Source organism: Equus quagga, chromosome 13 (genome assembly GCF_021613505.1).
Source record: "Equus quagga isolate Etosha38 chromosome 13, UCLA_HA_Equagga_1.0, whole genome shotgun sequence".
Lineage (NCBI taxonomy): Eukaryota > Metazoa > Chordata > Mammalia > Perissodactyla > Equidae > Equus > Equus quagga.
Genome location: NC_060279.1, coordinates 12,452,075 through 12,469,989, shown reverse-complemented (window position 1 = coordinate 12,469,989; position 17,915 = coordinate 12,452,075).

Sequence of the window (17,915 nt, the reverse complement as noted above, 5' to 3'; positions counted from 1 at the left end):
CAAAGTTCTGCCGTATCTTATTGTATTCTTCTTTTTAAGGGTTTCTAGATACAGGTGCTGCCCTCTTTTCTCACATCTATCCAGAAGTCAACAGAAGGGATGTGTAGGCACCAGGGAAGGCCTCGGGACCAACAGCTGGAGACCCAAGTCCTGGGATAGATCATGGGAACAGGATTGTGGTGGTCTTCATAAGGTCAATGGGAAGCTCGAGATTTGCTCTATTTTTCTGGACCGAACAAAATTAGATGCCTGGTGGTGCCCAGGTAAGGGCAAGATACTAAGACAGTCTACCTTTGCGCACGCACGTGGTGTGCGTGTGTGTGTGCACCTCACCTGCAGAAGACATTCTTGATATCGTGAGGCTGGTGGTCTTTTTTCCTTTTTCTTTCTATGTTTCTTTTAAATTGTTGATATTTTTGTATACAATTAATATCATGAATTTTCACTCCATTTACCGGGAATGTGATCTTCGAAAATAGCCTCTTATGCTGCTGGCAGTAAAATCTGAAGTTCAGAGGATCTAAAGAAATTAACTGTTTGAACGTCAACAAATAGTACTAGTTATGAGATATATAAAATTCCCAACTTTTCTCTCCCTTTTCCCCACTCTCTCACTTCACCCTGTTGGTCCAAATCACTTGAAAAGTGATAAAATTGTTTTTTGTGCAAACACACAATGCCTTCTCCTCTCCCCTCCCCAGCCCACCCCACTCCCGCCACCTCCCTTACCCCACAAGAGCCTAGATTGGGAACTTTTTATTCTGTTTGCAAAACTGTGAATTTGGAACCAGCCCAGCAGCAGACCTGACTCTTGGTGTTTGTCCCTGTGAGTGTTCAAAAGGATATTTGCACATCTCCTAAAGAGAAGAGTCATAGGAAGTCACCAGGGTCAGCTGCCACAGCCACCCTTCCGGGACAACTGGAGTGAAAGGACATGCCTCGTTGTGTCTCAGCTTTGGATTTATTTTGATGCTGGGCAATGGGGGTGGCAGGGGAACGTGTAGGGCAGAAGGAAGACAGATGAGTGGTTGATGGAGGCTGAAGTGGCAGATTGAGAGAGAACACAAACACGACAGACAGACCGATGGATTGATAGATTGGACCCGGAGATGTAAATGGGATAGTTTATCTAAGCTGTTTAGAGTCTCTCCTCCTCATCTGTCTATCTATTTATCTATCTGCCGTAAGCAGGGACTGTTCAGGGAACAGACAGATTACATGAGCAGGATGGATTAGTGGCAGGCATGGGAGCCTCCTGGCATCCCGGACTTCAGGAGAGAGAATGGGCTTTGGGACCTGGAGAGCGGATGACAGGTGCTTCCCTGGAGGATTCCTGCCCCTTCCACGCCCCAAATAAAAACATGATCAGTGCCCAGCAGAGATGGTTACTCAGGCGTCAGAGTGCCCTGCTCCCCCTTTTCCTGCTCCAGACCCTCCTCTAACAACTGGCAGGGGCTCTATTCTTGGTCCCCAGAAGCAGCCAGCTGGTCTGAGAAGGGAGTTGAGAGAGCAGGGCTTGGTGCTAGCATACATTTTTATCCCAAAGCCTTGCTTTAAATTCCAGTCAGGCTTCCAGTCTTGCAACAACAACAGGGGAAGGGAAGAGGAGAAAAAAAAGAGAAAGAAAGCTAACCGCTCCGGCTGTTCCGGAAAGCTGTCAGCTGTCAGGTCTGCTTAACTGACAACCTGGTCTCCAGAGCCCCGGGCGCCCAGCCCCGGGAGAGGCGAGGGCTGGCCCGGGCCAGGGTGGGGGTTGTAGCTGGCTGCCACACTGCCTCCCTCCCTCACCCCAGCCTGCCTGGGCCTGTGGGGTCAGGGCCCGGCTAATCTGCAAGCCAGGGGGGAGGCGCTGGAAGAGAGGGGGCATCTTCTCTGTTCTACAGTCATCCTGGGGAAGAGGCGGCCGCAGGGCGAAGAGGCAGCTGTGTTGCAGAGAAGAGAAGCAAGGCCCGTCTCAGGACAGCCCTCCTTTGCTGGGATAGGAGAGGTTCCTAAGGGCCAGGGAGGAGTGGAAGTGGAGGAGGAAGTTCAGAGATTTCCAGAGCCCACTCCAGGCACACAGGTGTGGGGGAACCCACCTTCGGCCCCTGTCACATTGGGATTGAGTAAGAGCCTTCAGACTAGCTAGCAGCTGCTCCAGGGGCTAGCCAGCCCTCCCCTCTTCTCATCTACACAAGCTGGCTTCCAGAATCCCCTTGCTTTCCCCTCTTCCCTTTCTTTCTGTGGGACCCAAATTCTTAGTCATGAAATTTCTGTGAATCTCAAGATCACCTTTTCAAGACAGACTCTTGTGTCAAGTGGAAAAACATTCCAATCCCCACTACTTACTCACTATGTGACCTTGATCCTAGGCTCCACTACTGACTATGTGACCTTGATCCTAGTCACTGCACTCACTATGTGACCTTGATCCTAGGCTCCACTACTTACTTTGTGACCTCAATTCCAGTCCCCACTGCTTACTATGTGACCTTGATCCTAGTGCCCACTACCTACTTCTGTGTGATTTTGAACAAATAAGCCTTATCTCTAAAAGGAAGATCATCTTTAATCCACTGATCAAACAGAATTGCACTTATGGAGACATTTCATAAACCATAGGAGTCTATGAGACATTATTCTTCCCTGATTTATCTTTGCTTCTTTGACAGCCCCCAGCACAAAGACTTACACAGAGCGGGCACTCAATACTAGTGAAAGGAACAAATAAATAAATGGATGAAGGGAGGTAGTAGAGAAGATTTCTTTAAGTTTGATCATGGACCTTCTGGGTGCCACTGCAGATCTGCAGAATCAGACACTGTGGGACGGGGCCTGGGAATCCGCACTTCGGCTGGCAGTGCAGGCAGTCAGTGTTGAAAGACTGGGAAGTCTGTTCTAAGTAAGAAAGTGGAGGACATATAACAAGGTTTTGTGATTTTTTCTAGGGACTGTTTGTTCATGGGCTCCGTCATCGTCGAGTCCCCAGCACATAGCACGGTGCCTGATAAACAACAGATTGATACCTCAGGACAAAGTTTTGTTTCATGAGTGTCACAGTCAGTGTTTTGGCAGAAAGCAGGCTGCTGGAAGTTCTCTGATGAATAAAGCATGGTCCCCACCCTCAAAACACTCACACGCAGAGATACCTTTAAGACGTCGCTGAAGCTCAGCGCAGACTTACACAGGGGCATTACTTGGGGAGGGGGGTATCCAACCAGGCCTGCAGGGCCAGGACTAGGGGGAGGCACCGGGACACCGAATTTAAGGAGGCTACTCTCAGGTTTGTGGAAGTGCCGCCTTAAATGTTGTACCATAGAGTCCTGGCCGGCCTTAGCCTAGTCATGGCCCTGGAGAGCGAGAAGGGTTAGAGAAGGCTTCTGGAAGGAGTATCAAGTCTGGAGAGACGAAGAGGGAGGGGTTTTCCTGGAGACTCTTAGGGAGAAGGTATTTCAGGCAGAGCATAAACAAAGCAGAGGTGCTAGAAACATTATGGGGTGGGATAGACCTTAGGGTATTATGCTAAGTGAAATAAGGCAGACAGAGAAAGACAAATACCTATGATTTCCTTCATATGTGGAAGAGAAACAAATACACATATAGATACGAGAATGGATTGTTGGTTACCAGAGGGGAGGGGGGTGGGGGGAGGTGTAAGGGGTAAAGGGGCACGTATGGATGGTGACAGATAAAAACCAGACTATTGGTGGTGAATGCGATGTAGTCTATACAGAAGCCAAAATTTAATGATGTACACCTAAAATTTACACACTGTTATAAACCAATGTGACCTCAATAAAATAAATAAAATAAAAAGAATTACCCATGCGTGGAGGTGGCAGGAGCATAAAATTAAACGTGGAAAGTCGGGAGACATGAGAGAGAAGAGGAAGAGAACATGGGGGGGGTGGGGTCTTCTTAGCCATATTAAGTACTTGGAATTTGTCCTACTGGCTATGGGAGCAGGAGGGTGACACGGTCAGTTTATGCTTCAAATAAAACATTCTGGTCAATCTCTAGACACTGTACCATCTAATTCATAGATATTATGAACCACAAATGCAAGCTGCTTTTGTAACTTCAAATTTTCTAGTAGCTCATTAAAAAAGAAAAAGCAAAAGGAAAACAAATTTGAATAATATATTTTATTTGTCTTTAACATATCCAAATGTAATCATTATAACCATTTCAACATGTAATCAATATTAAACAGTATTAATGAGATATTTTATATTCTTCCTCATTATACTAAGTTTTCAAAATCCGGTGTGTAATTTACACTTACAGCGCATCTCAATTCTGTCTAGCCACATTTCAAGTGCTCAGTAGCCGCATGTGGCTAATGGCTACAATATTGAACAACGCATGGCTAGAGGACAGACCTAGATGCTAAAACACAGAGGCAGGCTTTTACAAGGTTCAAGGGAAGATGATAAGTTTATAGTCCAGGGTGTTGGTAATGGGAAAGGAGAGAAGGTGATAGGCAGATTGTCAAGTGAGTTAGCTTTTCTAGCTTCTTTGTGAAATCTGGATTCTGTATTTACCTTCCTGGCTCATATAAAGATTCTTTGAGATGATATATATAGGGTACCAGCCCAGGCTGGCACGGAAAGTATGCTCAGCCAGTATTCTCCCCACTACCCAAGCTGTGTGCTCCCCCCAGGAACAAGAATTGACATCCTGCTTGGATAAGGTGGTGTTAAAGCACTGAAATGGTACAGTACCGGGTGTAGACTGCAGAGGCTATGAGAAACCCCGGCAGAGTAGCCCCACTGCACCTTCCCAGGTGTCTCTCTTGATATCACCCAGATGAAGGGAAGTTAGTACCTCACTGTCATGGGGAGGCTGGAAGAGTGCAGTGAAGCCAATCCAGCAGAGGCAGAATTGCTGACGTTCCAGGCAGCAGCCACTCTGACTATCAGCAACCAGCAGTTGGCAGCAGCTCCAGATGATTGAGAACTGAACAGCTTAATTGGAGGAGCGCGAATTGTGGCATGCCAGGCTGGCACAGTAAGTGCAAGAATGTTTCCCCAGAGCCCGCATTCCTTGCTTTAGATTGATGTGCCCATACCCTCTTGGGGGATGCCCCCAGCCAAACCCCTGTGCACAGATCAAAAGCTTGTATTTCCTTGGAAGAAAGAAAAAATGCATTTCTGAGTAGATGTAGCCTATAACCCTCCAGCCAGAGTTGCTCATGCTGAGGCGAGAGTCTAGGGGAGGGGGGAGGGAAGATGGATCATCTCTGCTCCATGGGAACTCCATGCAGGCTGTCCGAAGAGTAAGACAGAGACTACAAATAAATCTTAGCTGCATCAAGAACCTTCTGATCACAGGGAAGTCCTGCCTATCTCCTATTCCCACCAAAGTGACTTTCAGACGAATATTTGTTTATTTTCAAAATGACTATTTTGGTCAGCTGAAGTCATTGGGTGGCTGCTGAGAATCTAAAAATGTTACTGAGTAGTTAGTGGCTAGAGCTGGTGAGCCGTACAGCTCAGGTTCCCCTGGGGTCCCTCTGACTCACGCTAATTTGCTATCTCTGTATTAGTGTGCACCAACGGTTATAACAATAACCCCCAAATTCCACTGGAATAACATAACAAATGATTATTTGTGTAACACTCTGATTTGGAGGAGCAGCTCCCCTGAACAGGTGTCCAAGGACCCTCTTAACTTACATCTCCTGGCTCTAACCTTCACTCCTCAGAACCCTTTCCTGTCTTCTCAAAGGGGAGAAAAGAAAAAAGGAGAGTTGCATTTGGGAACATCCATGGGCCAGGCCTTGGAGGGGGTACATCATCTCTGCCCAATTCCTTTGTCCAGAGTTCAGGTACATGGCTGCACTGAACTTCAAGAGTTAAGTGGCAAATACAGACTATGTGTGAAAGAGAAATGGGAAAAAGGTTTGTCAGATGTCTAGTCAGTCTTTGCCACAGTCGTTTCCTCTTTCTCTCTCTCTCTGATGAGACTAAGATAGACTGTTGTGGGCTCCGACTTGACCCTGGAGGTTTGCGAGTCGGGAGACTGAGGAGAGGGGCAACGTCAATTAGAGGGTGATGCCCTGCAGCTGTGCGGTGATGGTTAATCAGGACAGTGTCACAGTCAAGGAGTCCTCGTAATACCAAACTAATTTTTTTCTCTCTTGTATTCCAGAGCTATTCCATTAGTTTCCGAGCCAAAGAATGGAAGGAGCTGCAACCAGAGTGCCAACAGATTGGAGAGCTAGGCTAGTCTTCCCATCACTAATTGGCACCAAGTTGTCACCCACGGCCCCCACTTGCCAGCCAAGCTTAGCAGGTCATTTGTGGTGGTGGTACTATGGCGGTGGGCTTTAAAAAGCAACCCTGCATGTCCAGAATGAGCAACATTATCTGCAAAGGTGTGGAGATTCCAGTCTGGTAAGACACTACGAAAGACAGGCAGGGGTCCTGGTGGAGTGATAATAGAGATGGTCATTGCAACAGATGTTGTGGTGTGCCACAGAGGTCCCCTCTTCAGGGTTGACACACACATCTCCTCGCTTCTAGGAATGCTGACTGCTGACTACTCACAGTTCCTAGCTATGCCTCTCCCTAGGCTGCCTTGCCCAAACTTATGCCTCCTCTCATGCATAACTCCTCCCAGGTAACCTATGGCTGATGACTATTTGCTTGAAGATTTAAAAGCCTCGCCCTCTTGCCTCGATTTGGGACAACTCTGAAGGGCTATTCAGGCTCCAAAACTCCCCATACAATCTGGTTAGGTCTCAGTTACAACCTCATTACAGGTCAGCTTCTCCTTCTGCCCAAACTCTCCTTCTTCACTTCCTTGCATATGTATCCCTTAAGAACTCTCCCCATTAAGCCCTCTGTGTGCAACTTCTCACCTAAGAATTAGCTGAAACCAAAAGTAGTTTTAGGAAGCTGACTTCCTAATGGGATTTTAGAGAGAAGTCACTCATTGACTCTCTGGCCATGCAAACCCCACCACTGGTAGTAGGTGGAGTGGAGCTAGCCCCTGAGATGTTGTCACAGTGCAATTGTTAAAAGCAGGGAAATTTCTGTGTAATTGCTAAAGCTTTCACCAGTGGTAGACTGACATGAGATATCCAAAGAAGGAGATACATGGCCTGGTGCAGTGTTTCACATGATTGAGAGGGATAGGGGAAATGGTAATTATAAGGACCACAGAATTGGGTGGCTGTTGCTGAGCACCATTGATTTTTGAAAGATAAATAATGACAGGCTCAGATGACTAATCACCACTTCAAGGCAAAATATGAAAGCTAGAGGGCCTCCTTAGCAGCATTTAGGGAAACCCCAGTCTCCTGCAACCAGAGTACCAAGAGACTAGGAAACTAGGCTCAGCACCTAATCATTAAAGTAGTAGAGCTTCAGAGGGGACTGAATTCTCAGCCTCAGGAAGCCTCCTATGCCGAGTACAGGGCCCTAATGGGGAAGGAGCAGGCTGCTGAGACTTGGAGTGGGCTAAGTAGACACAGTTACTTGACTTGCTGGGCCTTCAGAAGTCCCCTCCTCTCCTCTGCCTTATTAGAAGATAGTAGCGCTCTCCTTGCTTAAAGATGATGCCGAGACCTCAAGTGAGGCATGCACTTTATAAGACAATGCTTGCCTGCTTCAGGACCACACCACCTCCCCTCCTGGCAACCAGTCCAACAAGGAAGATAGAATCTCACTACAGGCAGACTAGAGATATGTAAGCCCGCTGTGGAAGGAGAGAGAGTACACAGTAAAGGAGCTGCAAGGCACGGCTCATATGTACTAGCAGTAGCTGGTAGCATATACGTGGGACTGTGTCCTGGAGTACTGGACCAAGAGGAGCAGAACATAAGGTCAGATAATCAAGAGTTTATTAGTATGGAAAGAGTCTCCTTTTTATATGATTTGACACCTTGGCGAGGACCCAGGAAATGATACGAATATGTTGCTAGAAGGGCTGTCGGGATCTGGAAAAAAGCAAAAGCCCACACTGCTTGAAGTAGAAATGCTAGAATTGCCATGGAGAATGGTGAAGGAATAGAAAGTTTCAAAGAATTTGGCACACTATGTAAGGCTGGAAACCTACCAGGTGAATGTGTTCCACGGGAGGGCCTGAAGGACACTCCCAGTGTCAAACCGGTAGGGAATACACTCATGAAAGTGGGATCAGCTCAGTGATGACTGTTCTTTATAGGCCAAGGCTGATGACAGTAGAGGCTAATATAGAACCGGGCTTCCTAAAAGCCTGATTAGATCCCCAAACAATAAAGTTCAGGTGGTGGCACTCAACCCTCAGAAGCAAGGTATCTGCAATTTTCGGAACGAAGCAAGCTGGCCACAGATATCACATTATGTGGCAAAATCCGAGTGGCATTTGGTTGGGCTGGAGAGGGAACCTTACTAAGAAGCTGTGGCGATATTAATGGAACTTGGTGTTTCCAGAGGCAAGTTAGGGGGTATCTAGGCAAAGGGGATATTTCTTAGTTTACAGAAGCAAAAGATATCAAGGGTGGATGATAAGAAGGCTTAGGGAAGCCTTTCAAATTAAAATTCATGTTACTTTGTCAAGTTCTGAAACTTGATACAGTTCTCAGACCCAGAACACTGGGGACAAAAAGAGATGCTGGTTCCCCATGAAAAGCAATGCTGTAGCTCCACAGCAATTGTACTCAGCTGGAATCCCTCCAATCCTACCAAGGACTACAGTATTTACTGAAGTGATGCTGCATTTGGGAAAAGGGAAAACCCAAACTGCAACGATTGTTGGACTTAGGGTCAGAATTGGCATTGATACCCAAAATGGGACCCAATATGCCCTAACAGCTCTCCTCTTAGGGTTGAATCTAGATATCAATTTGGGGAATATTGTCATCCAGTGGGGCTATGTGGGCCAGGGAATAAATGGAATCCTGGGATTCCAGGTCTGGCTCACAGTGGGTCCACTGGGTTTACAGACCCACCTGATGGTCATTTGCTGGGATAATTGGAATAGACATACTTGGAATTTGGCAGAAACCCTTGGAGTTGGCATTGGTTCCTTAATCTGTGGAGTAAGAAATATCATAGTAGGGGAAGCTGAATAGAAGCTTCTGCAACTGTGCCTCCACTCAAGGCAAGATAATAAATAAAAAGATAATATGGCAGGGGCCAACCTGGTGGTGAAGTGGTTAAGTTTGTGAGCTCTGTTTCAGCACCCCGGATTCACCAGTTCAGATCCCAGGTGTGGACCTACACACTGCTCATCAAGCCATGATGTGGCAGGTGTCCCACACTTAAAGTAGAGGAAGATGGGTACAGATGTCAGCTCAGGGCCAATCTTCCTCAGCAAAAAAAAAAAAAGAGAGAGAGAAAGAGAGAGAATATTGTAACCTCAGGAGAATGGTAGACATTAGTGCTACCTTCAAAGACGTAAAGAATGCAAGGGAGGTTGTCTGTGACAAATCCCCATTTAATTCAGTAGAAGTGCCCCTACAAAAATGGAATGAATTGTGACTGAATGATTCACTACCACAAACATAATCAACTAGTGGCCCTAATTGCACTGTTGTGCTGTATGTGATTTTACTAAAGCAGATTCATATAGCCTCCAAACATATTAAGTGACCACTGATCTGGTGAGTGCATTCTTTTCCATCTCTATAAGAAAAGAGGATCAGAAGCAATTCGTATTCATGTGAGATGGATAAGAGTACACAATTATGGTCTTGCTCAGGTTATGTTAACACTTCCATCCTCTGTTATAATATCACTAGAAGTGGGATAAAGTGTCTGACATTCCATAGAACTTCACATTGGCCCATTAGACTGACAATACCATGCTAATCAGACCAGATGAACAAGAAGTGACAATATCTTGGAAGCCTTGGGAAAACAGATGTGTTCCAAAGGGTGAAGATTAGAGCTTCAGAACCCCAGCACATTAATGAACTTTTTAGGGATCCAAAGTTCTGAAGAATGCCAGAACATCTTCTCCAAATTAAACAACAAACTATTGTATCTTACACCTCCTGCTACTAAGAAAGTAGCATAAATCTTAATATCCTTTTCAGATTCTGAAGGCAGCACATTCTGTACCTAGAAATACTGTTTTGATCCATTTTTTGGGTAACACTGAAAGCTGTGACCCTGAGTAGTGTCCAGAGCAGGAAAGCTCAGCAGAAGGACCAGGCTGTGGTAAAGTGGTCTTGACCCTGAGCCATGACTGAGGAGACCGTATGGGACTAGCAGCACCTCCGGCGGGAGACAATAGTGTATACAGTTTATGAAAAGCCCCAGTAGAAGAATCATAATGTAGACCTCTGGGGTTCTGGAGAAAGTCCCTGCCATCTACAACAGAGGACTATCACCATCAGAAAGCAGGTGCTGGTATGCTAGTTGGCCTTGGTAAATATACAGCTTCTGACCATGGAGATACCAAGAAACCTTATGGCTAGAGCTATTATCATGAGCTGGGTTTGGTCAAAGCCACCGAGTAATAAGGTGGGGCCAGTCCTGCAACAATCTGTTTTAAGATGGACATGGTACATCCAATATTAAGAAGAAGCAGAGCTGAAGAGCACAAGTAAGCTAACCAAGCAGGTGGCCCAGAGCCAAATGCCGTTCATTAGTGTTGCACTAGCATATCTCCCACAGCTCACATCTGTGACCTTTATGACCAGATAGCGGAGAAGTAAAAAGGCCAACCTTTATATACAGGGCGGCTGTGATGGAGAGTGATGAACAGAAGTCCTCTCAGTGGGCAGAGTTTTGATGTTAGGTACAATTAGTCATCAACTTTATGTAGAAAGAGAAGTGGCCTGAAATATGGATGAGTTCGTGGGCTATGGAATGGCATGGTTTGCTGGTCAAGGGCCTGGAAGGAGAAAGATTGGAAGATCAGAGACAAGGAGGTCTGAGAAAAAGGCATGTGGATGAATCTGCAGAAGGGGACAGGTCGTGCTAAGGGTTTTGAACTGCATATTAATGCTCAGCAGAGATCATCTATTATGGAAGAAGTACTAAACAATTAGACAGAATAACTCGCTCAGCTGGTGGCAGCCAATATCTGTTGTTGACACTCTGATGCTGGCACAATGGATGCATGAGCTAAACAGCCATAGGAGCAAGTGTGGAGGCTTTGCACAGGTCCCGTCCATTAAGATTGACCCAGTTACTGCTGCTGTTCAATAATCCTTGGAGGCAGCCGAGAACTTTGGAGATGGGCTAAGAACTTTGAACAAACACTCTAGATTATTGATTCATCTCATTTTTTCACCGTGCTAGCTTTTGGATGCCTTTGTGTGCCCACAAATAGTGCTGAGAGTGATACATTTTTCTGTAGGCCAATCTGACTCTGCAGTAAAACAGTTTCTCAGATGCTCCCAGTAAGATCATAAAGAAGTCCTCCTGCCTCCAAAGGAGGCAGCACAAGCAAGAGTGGATCTTGACAGCAAGAATAAGAATCTGTTGGCTGAAGAAGAGTTATTAAGAATAAAGGGCATGGGGGCTGGTCCGGTGGCACAGTGGTTAAATGCACACGTTCTGCTTCTCGGCAGCCTGGGGTTCACCAGTTCGGATCCCAGGTGTGGACATGGCACTGCTTGGCAGGCCATGCTGTGGTAGGCGTCCCACATATAAAGTAGAGGAATATGGGCACGGATGTTAGCTCAGAGCCAGTCTTCCTCAGCAAAAAGAGGAGGATTGGCAGTAATTAGCTCAGGGCTAAGCTTCCTCAAAAAAAAAAAAAAAAAAAGAATAAAGGGCATAGTAAAACTACATTTAAAGACGATATGCTTTGTAAATAGCATATTTACAAGGAATCCACAAAAAAACTTGGAACTAATAAACAAGTTCAGCAAGGCTGCAGGATACAAGATCAATTTATGAAAATCAATTGTAGTTATATACACAATGAATAATCCAAAAATGAAATTAAGGAAACAATTCTTTTATAATAGCATCAAAAAGAATAAAACACTTAGGAATAAATTTTAGCAAAAGAAATGTGAGACTTTTAAGACCAAAAACTATAAAATAACATCAAAAGAAATTAAAGATTTAAATGGAAGATGTTCCATGTTTATAGATCAGAAGACTTACTATTGTTAAGACAGCAATATGCCCCAAATAGATCTATAGACTCAAAACAATCTCTATCAAATCCCGTTTGCCTTTTTTGGCAGAAAATGACAAGTCGAACCTCACGATCATATGGAAATACAAGAGATCCAGAACAGCCATAACATCTTGACAAAGAGAAACAAATTGGAGGGTACACATGTTTTGATTTCAAAACTTACTACAAAGCTATAGTAATAAATACAGTGTGGTACTGGCATAAAGATAAACATATAGACCGATCAAATAGAATTGAGGTTCCAGAAATGAAGCTATACACTTATGGTCCATCAATTTTCAACTTTCAACACATGTGCCAAGATAATTCCATGGAGGAAGAAAAGTCTTTCCATCAAATGGTACTAGGATGACTGGATATCCACATGCAAAAGAATGAACCCCTCTCTCACACCATATACAAAAATTAACTCAAAATGAATCAGAGACCTAAATATAAGAGCTAAAACTATAAGACTCTTAGGAGAAACTATACGCATAAATCTATGCGACCTTAGATTAGGCAGCGGATTTTTAGATGTGACACCAAAGTCACAAAAGACCAAATAGATAAATTGGACTTCATCAACATTTTAAACTTGTGTTTCAAAGGATACTATCAAGAAAATGGAAAGAAAAGCCACATAATGGGAGAAAATATTTGCATTTGTAAATCACATAATGTTTGTGTGTGATACATAATGTATGATTCCATTTATATAAAATGTTCAGAATAGGCAAATCCATAGAAACAGAAAATAAATTAGTGGTTGCCAAGGACTACGGTTTGGGGAGAAATGGAGAGTGCCTGCCAGTGGGGACAGGAGTTCTTTCTTGGGTGATGTAAATATTCTGGAATTAGTGGCAATCTATGCACAACTTTTTGAATAAAAACTACTGAAATGAACAATTTAGAGGGGTGAACTTTATGGTATGTGAATTATATCTCAAGAAAGCTGTTATTTTAAAAAGAAGAAGAGAAAAATAAAGAGCACGAGGGTAGACATGGAATGTGAACATTAGGCTGACTCATCATTGTGTCCATGAATGTGGGCCTGGATATACGCTGCTCCCACTTCTTAGAACATTTTCCCCAGCTTTCTGCCTATCCATGTCTTATAGTTCTAACATAACTGGAGTATAAACTCGCCTCCCTCATGTCTGTATCTAAAAACCTTATGGCAGTACTACACCCTGGTTCTCCATCAAGGAATTCAACTAGGAATTGACTGCAATCAGGTACTTGCTAAAAATGCACTTAAGATGCGCTATTTGAAAGAGACAGTCTAATGGGCATGTTAACTAGCCATTCTCTTGACATTGCAAACTCCATCACTGTAATAAGTTATATCATCAGAAACGACGTACCTGGGCCACATGACTCAGCCAGACACAGGCATTTTGGTGATGGGTGATGTTATGCTATTATATTCTCTCCTTTTATAGTGGATCTATATAAGAAATATCCATTTGACGCCTTATCTATGTCTGCCACAAAACTGTAATTGAAGACCTTTTCCATTATATTACCAATGACCCTATGTAAGGGCCCAGATGATAAATTTCTCTTTGTTTCCAAGAAGAAGTTTGCTTCTGCAGGTGGGTAACATGGATATTTCTTTTTCCTTTCCTTTGCTTCTCTTCCCTTTATTTTTCCCAAAACATAGGAACTATCTAATGCAATAAAATGATCCACACATATGGAGTATGTACTATAAGCCTGCCCCGCCCTCTATATGCTTTATCTTATTTGACCATCGCAACATCCTGTGATATACACACTGTGATTGCCCCTCTTTATGGATGTGCAAACTGAGGCTGAAAGAGGTTCATGACATCCCGCCCTTCACAACTTGTAGGTGGCAGAGGTGGGATTTGGACCTAGGCAGCCTGACTCCAGAAAGCGTGTTAAGCCCAGCTTCTGCTTTCACTTAGTTGGATAGCCCCCCCGAGTTTCCTTTTCCAAGGCATCTGCAAAATTTTTGAATTAAGGGAGTGTACGTACTAAATACATGTTTTCTTTATTCCCCACATCTCCTAGCTGAAAATCTTCAATAAATAACATTGATTGATTTATTCCTCCAAGTTCTGTGATCCTTGGAAGAAGGACCCCACATAAATTCTGGTGGCTGTTTTTATTAATGATGTAAGAGTAGTAATCACACAGGCTGGAGGAGAGGAGGCCAGAATTGAAAACAGAAATAACTCATTTTACTTCCTAGATAAGGTGCCTAGAGGTGGCGCGCACCTTAGCAGTCTAAAGTTTGGAGCCTCTGGGTGCTTGTGTGTTGCTGGTGTGGATTTAATCATCTCATTTGATGTATGTTTCCATAGAGTGACAGGTACTCCCTGTCCCACTTCTGAACAGATTTACTCTGATAGCCTTGCAGGAAAAGACCTTTACTCAGCCAGCATAATTCAACTGATCTGTGGGGCTGCTTGTCTGTAAACACATTCATAAGCAAGATAGTTCTCAGCTCGTGGAGTTTGATTTATCTGTTTCCTTTCCTTTTCTTTCTCCTTCCTCCTCTCTTTTCTGACCTTACTGGTGAACATTGGTCAGACACCTGGCCCCTAATTGGTTGAGAGATTAAAGGCCAGTAGAGCAGCAAGTTTTTCATAAGTGAGGTCCTCACCTCCTAGCCAGACATTGTTGACCTTTTGGTTTCTCAGCCCCTGTACTTCCTGGGAGGCTCCCATTTTAGAGTCCTGAGCACTGCAGGAAGATGACAGGCTTATTCTCTGCAAGCTTCCTCCTCAAAGTGTGGTCCGTGGACCAGCAACAGCAGCAGCATCACCTGGGAGCTTGCTAGACTTGCAGAATCTGGGCCCACCCCAGACCTGCTGAGTCAGAATCTGCAGGTGAGTCATTTGCACATTAAAGGCAGGGAAGCACGGGTTTCAGGACACTGCCACCTCACAAGGCAGTCTCCTGAGTGTGCCTTGGACTGAATAAAAAGGTGCTGACATGGTGCACAGGAGTCACAAATAAGAGCACCAGCCAGATGTAGCGTGTGCCTTTAGTGGGGCTCTGCTGCTGTCGTTACTCTTTCCTGCTCTCTGAGAAGGGATGCAGACGTACATGTTAGATCTTTCCCTTCACTGATAGTAAAACATCTGGAGACGTGGAGTATTGTTTCCATAGTTATTAGAAGGTTCACTATAAATGTGCTTCGTCCAGGCAGTCATTGCTCCCTTTCTGGACTCCATCAATACTTTGCTCCCCTCTACTAGAGAATGCACTGGTCCAATTTGTTTATGCATTCCCCACCCCACCCCCCACATTATATTGTGCAATTCTTTATGGCCCAGAAACATGCTTCATAGAGTTTTGGATATCCTGCACTTAACCTAGTGCCCAGCACTTAGCACATAAAAGAAGGAAGGAAGGAGGGAGGGAGAGAGGGAAGAGATGGATTGAGTTTTAAGGAATTGAAGGGACACATGTACTCTGGAAGTTGGAGAGTATAGAGGAAAAGTATGCAGAGAGGTGAGTGTTCAGAAAGAAAAATTCTAGGGAGGTGAGTTGGCTTACAGATTAAGGGGACAAATTAAGAAGTAAGGTCACTTAAATATAAGTGTGGAGCCAACATGCAAATCCAGGTCTGTCTGACCAGTGGCCTCTCCTGCCCCACACTGCTTTTCACACCGTAAAACGATAGCACTAGAGGGACCCCCAGTACCTGCATAGGAAATCCACAGTGAGCAAACCTGGCCCCAGAGAAGTGGAGTGACTTGCTCACAGTCACAGAGCTGACTGGCGGCAGAACCAGAACAAGAAACCAGAAGAAAGTTGTGTGTCTACAGCCAGTCACACTACCTGAATTTTCCAACCTATCCTTCCAGGCCAGGAGCACAGACCACAGTTGAGAACTGGGCGTCTCCTCCAGTCTGCGTTCTCTTGGTCTACTGCTGGAAGGAGAAAGGACTCTTGAGTGCGCAGCAGAGTGTTGCCTTATTTCTCTTCTCTGCCATGGTCCCAGACCCAGGTCAGACACTCACCATGGTGACTGCTCAGCCTAAGACTTTTGGATGCTGGTGGTACCCAGATGTCTCCAGCCTTCACAAGGAAGATGTGCAGAAGTTATCAGATTTGTCAAGACCTTCAAACTCTAATTGGTAGTCTATACAAAACATCAAGAAATTGGAGGCAGGATGTTGTAATTAAAAACCATTGAGCTGATAGAGTCATCAGGAAACCAGCAAGTTGATCCCTCTATCTCCAGCCTAGATAGAAACACGTCTACTCTGTGCTTAAAGCTTCTCGGGGGAGAAACTTCGCTGTTTTTCTCTCACCCATGAGAGCAGCTAGCAAGCCCTGGGGGTCTAGTGGTTAAGATTCAGCGCCACTGTGGCCCAGGTTTGTTTCCTGATCAGGGAACCACACCACCCGTCTATCAGTTGTCACACTGTGGCTGCTGAGTGTAGCTGTGATGCTGAAAGCTATGCCACAGCTATTTCAAATACGAGCAGGGTCACTCCTGGTGGACGGGTTTCAGCAGAGCTTCCAGACTAGACAGACTAAGACCTGGCCACTCACTTCCGAAAAAATTGACCGTGAAAACCCTGTGAATAGCAGTGGAACGTGGTCTGATACAGTGCCAGAAAGTGAGAGGATGGAGCAAAAAGCACAGGCAGGGTTCTGCTCTGCTGTGCACAAGGTCCCTAGGAGTCGGAATCGCCTGGAGAGCACTGACAATAAGTTATAGCAGCTGATTATTTCTGCTAGAACCAATCCCTGGGAGAGATGTGAAGATACTCCCACCTCTTAGTAGTCCTCTTCTCCTGCCTAGAAAATTGTCTTCCCTCCTCCACCCTTACACTCCCAAGCCCTGAACTGGGTCCCTGTTGAATCTCAGAAGCCAGAAGTCATTTACCGGCAGAGAGGTAGAGAAGGAAGCGATTAGACTGCTATTCCTGGCTCTGCTAATAGATGCAACCTTGGGCAAGTTCTGCAACCTCTTCTTCCTCGTGTCAGAAATGAGTAGACTGGATGACCTCTAACAACTCTCCACCGCCAAAAATCTAATCCTCTATTTTGCCAGTGGGTTAACTTCTAAGACTTATTTCTTCCCAAGGGCATTTTAATTTTCATACAAAATATAATAGGAAAAAAGATCTCTCTTATATGCAAGAGAACAGACTTACATGATGAAATTACAGACTTTGGAGGTGACATTTTGGGGCAGAACATCATTTAGGCAATGTATTCCATCTACTCATAAGGCAGCTGTGGCCATCATGATGACTATTTTCATATTTGTGAAAAGAAGCCGAGAACTGGATCTGAACTATTTGTGATACCCAGTACTTGAAGCAATCTTCATTTATATTTTTGGCTGCGGGTGCATGAGTATGTTTGTAGAGCATAGCATTCTATTATTAGCAGCAGGTATTAAATATAGTATTTAGTATTAGAAATATTAGTCTCAAGCATTAGGGTAGATTAGCATTTGATGTATTAGCTCTTTGGGGTTACAATTAAGGCTTGAATTCCTTATTGCTCTATCTAGTAACTGAATTGTGATTTGGTTCTTAATTCCACAATGAGTTCACCAACATTGACAACTCAGTACTAATTAATTAATGACAATTCTTTATTTGCAACTGTGTTTGAGAATAGGTGGTTCACGTCTTCTAATTATTATAGACTTTTAAGGCAACAATTTTGACTGGGGACAGCCTCTACTTATTATGGCATTTCCCAGCCTAGCGTTCTGAGACATTCTATGCTGAATTGATGGTTTCAAGCCTTTAAAAGCCTAAGGAATCCTTCCCATCCTTTATTCCCCTCCCTTCTTCCACCTGCCTTCTAGAAGCAAAGTCTTTGGTCTGCTGCTTTGACTCAAGCTCTTCTACACCAGA